Source organism: Accipiter gentilis, unplaced genomic scaffold (genome assembly GCF_929443795.1).
Source record: "Accipiter gentilis unplaced genomic scaffold, bAccGen1.1, whole genome shotgun sequence".
Classification (NCBI taxonomy): domain Eukaryota; kingdom Metazoa; phylum Chordata; class Aves; order Accipitriformes; family Accipitridae; genus Astur; species Astur gentilis.
In genome coordinates, this window is record NW_026060784.1 from 596,429 (window position 1) to 599,750 (window position 3,322).

Genomic DNA, 3,322 nt, shown 5'->3' on the forward strand with positions numbered 1-3,322 from the left:
TTTTTTTTTTTGTTTTGCTCACAGGAGTGCACAAAAGTTTGGAGACCACTGCTCTATAAGTCAGTAAAAGATCAAGCTCTCCAGTGTCCACTACACATCTGATGACATCAAGTAATCCCCATTTACTTCAGTCTCTGCAACAAGGAACATCTTCCTAACTGAAGTAGCCTTGGGTAAGTAGTCTCCTTAGACTCCTAAGGAGTCTGCTTCTCCAGATGGCACAGAGCATACGCACGCTAACCCTCTTTGTTCCTTCTCATCATGACTTAGGTCTTTAGCTTAACTTCTTAAACAGCAAGATAACTTACGCTAACTGCCCTTCACAAGAAAGCTTTTAGTTTTGCTGAGGAACTGTCTACTTACCTCCCTACTGTATTCCATGCCGAGCTGCACAGTCAAATACTTTAGTTTTGTGAACTGTATTAACCAAATGAAGCGCAACACTGAATTGAGCGTCAATGATGTATTGAACCCACACTCAAAGCAAGACTTACCACTCTAAGTGATGCTCTTTAGTAGAGGCACTAGCAGTCAGCACAATATAATGTCTAGAAGAAAAGAAAAAGTAACATTCTAGCTCAGGACTTGATATTCCTTCAAATGAAACCAAAACTGCCTTTAATGTATAGAAAATGACTTCCAGACAAGACACATTATATCCTGCAGGCAGCACAGTATTAACTGAAGAAAAACTGATTACATCCTTCAGAATCGTGTTCTGCTGCATTCTAAGTATTAGAGCTGATTCTTTTGTTAATAAAAACAGTGTCAGTGGCAAAACACAAACAGTTTTTCTATCTTCCCTATACTTATCCTTACCAAAATTCCTATGACTACCTCCAGCTTCTGAAAAACAAACATATCAATGCCATCTTGTATTTCGACTGCAAGCTAAAAGTCACTATGCTAACCAGTATGGCAATCATTTCAAGTTCAGGTAACAGATTTCATACATACTTGTATTTCTGAAAAAAGTCCAGTGGTTCAAAGAGCTTTGACCAGTCTGATTTTCCTTGGAGAATCTCATTCGTAACTGCAAGACCTACAATTAAGGTTGAAAACCTTACTACCATTTTGTTTTTAAGACTAGCAGAGCGTGATAGAAACTTTACAAGAGAAAGGTTTTGAACAGTAGTTGACAGATCAAAAAGCAGGAATTCCCTTGACACAATACACGCCTACTACAACAGTTCATTGTAAAACTGCTCCCTTGTTGCCTGCAACAGGTAGACTTCCCAGAGAACTCTTCTGCCTAAAAGGGCACAACACCGCACGGAATATAACCAAGTCAGGTAATGTGGTTTCATATTGCAAGAATGACACCTTTTAAGCAGTTAATAAGCATGGAAAGAACTTTACCATGTCTGAACTCCTCCACCATTACCGCTCGCGTTGATGTAGATACGTTGTATGTAGAGTTCTGCTGCGGATAGGCTGGGGTGATGATAGGCATTACGTGGTATCGGTCTGATGGGTTCACCTGTGATGTTAAAACAATTGTGCTCAGCACCAGCAGCTTAGCTTAGAAGAAAGGTTCAAGGCTTCCAAATTCCATGTCTACATACCCTGGGGTCCCATACTGGTAAATTAAGATTGCTCTCTTCCTGTTGTTTCAGCAATACAGGTCTTGGCCACTCCCTAAACAAGAAAAGCCAGGAACTGACTCTGCCATGTAATTCAGGGTAGGACTGAATGGTGTTGGTCTAAATCTTATATAAAGAACCACCTCAGAAAGTGTTACTGCTTTACGCAAATCAAAATAGTCATCAATAGCTCTTACCATTCTGAAAAAAACAAGAAGAACTTGTTCACCAGAGTAGAAGCCAAAGCGTTTGGATAGAGTTGACACGTTCTCGCTACAGCACAGGAAACCCCACCAAGAAATCCCAGCACGTTGGAGTAAATGCCACGTCCTACAATGCAGACATTGTCGCTGCCCTGTAGTCTTCCCATGCCCAAGCACAGTCCTTCAAATTTACAGCACCACCTTCACAATCTATAGAATACCTAGCACCCTTCAGCCTCCAAGTCAGTTATTTTTGCAGTGCAACGAGGCCAAAACTGTTGGTCCTTACAGCGATGCGAAAAAGAATCGTTACCACACCACTTCCCAAAATACCGCTACTCTGAAATTTGCCTGCACTGCTACAGCTACTGCTTCGCTCCAACTTCCCTTGAGAAGAAGGTTCTGCCATTCTTCTAGCACTTGCTCTAGTCACATGCGCAAACGGTATTTTCTTATTCCTTATCTATCAAGCTTTTATACTTCACTGGGCATTTTTTATCCTTTCTAGTCAGGTTCCTGGTAAGCAATGCAGCACCTTGTCTTGTAGGCACTCCCCTCATCTCCCCACTCCACCCCTATTAAAAAAAACCACAGAATCTACCCCACAGACAGTCCTTGAATCTAAACTAAAACACAGGTTTTGAACTAAAACCTGATATTTAAACAGCTATCCAAAGATGAAGGACTTCTAATGCCATTGTTTTTTCAGCACGAGGTGCCTCTGGAAAGTTTAAAGATCACAAACAATCACATTACTCACGTTTTGCCCACAGCTTAATTGCACGGAGCGTGAGCCGGAAGTTCTCTTTATTTGGCACTAGGTGCAGGATTTCGTCAGTAACTCTGCAGCCTGTAAGAAAAAACAGTTGAAGTACAGCACTTCCTGGTAACAGGTACGAGTCAGTTCTGTGCTGTACTGGATCAATAGCTTACAGTTTCTCCTGCAAGTCTATGAAAACAAGTTTGCATTACTTGCTTTGTATTACCTTAAAAATCAGAGGTTACACATAACCTTACAGGCACATAACATAACAAATTAGAGGTTACACATTCCGTATCACCTCAGGTAACTGGTACCCTCAACAGCTTTTTCATACTTTAGACTACAGCCAACAATTGTCAATAAGGCCCTTCGACAGGATTCCGAAAGCTAGGTTTCTTTCGACAGCCAGGAACAATTAAACCAGTCAGCGTTAAACAGTGAGCAACTTCGGCTTCAGGTATTTTAAATATCCTTTTTTTTTAATGAACTACCACACAATCTTCTCTATCAAGTGCTCTACATATTCACCTGAAGCAGTTTCTGTGGCAAACTGGAACACCACACCCCCCCCAATCAAAGAAACATGAAACACAGGTCTATCTAAACCCACAACTTGAAACAGCTGAATTTAAGCCCACTCGCCACCTCCTCAGATCTCAAGTATACAGGGGATCAGTTTCTGCATCCTGTACAGAAACTTGGGGTGTGTAACATGCATTCCATACCAACTTTAGTAACATTTTCTTGTTAAAGATGTGCAAATATGCTTACCA

General features: G+C 41.1%; 1 long non-coding RNA gene across 1 annotated transcript; it reads right to left on the reverse strand.

Moving 5' to 3' along the window:
* Positions 1-962: 962 nt before the first annotated feature.
* Positions 963-1,848, reverse strand: LOC126036676 (uncharacterized). The gene is made up of 4 exons (XR_007505220.1): positions 1,781-1,848; positions 1,566-1,638; positions 1,360-1,480; positions 963-1,042 (listed from the first exon to the last, which is right to left on the reverse strand). It is a non-coding gene; the product is annotated as an uncharacterized LOC126036676 (long non-coding RNA).
* Positions 1,849-3,322: the final 1,474 nt, after the last annotated feature.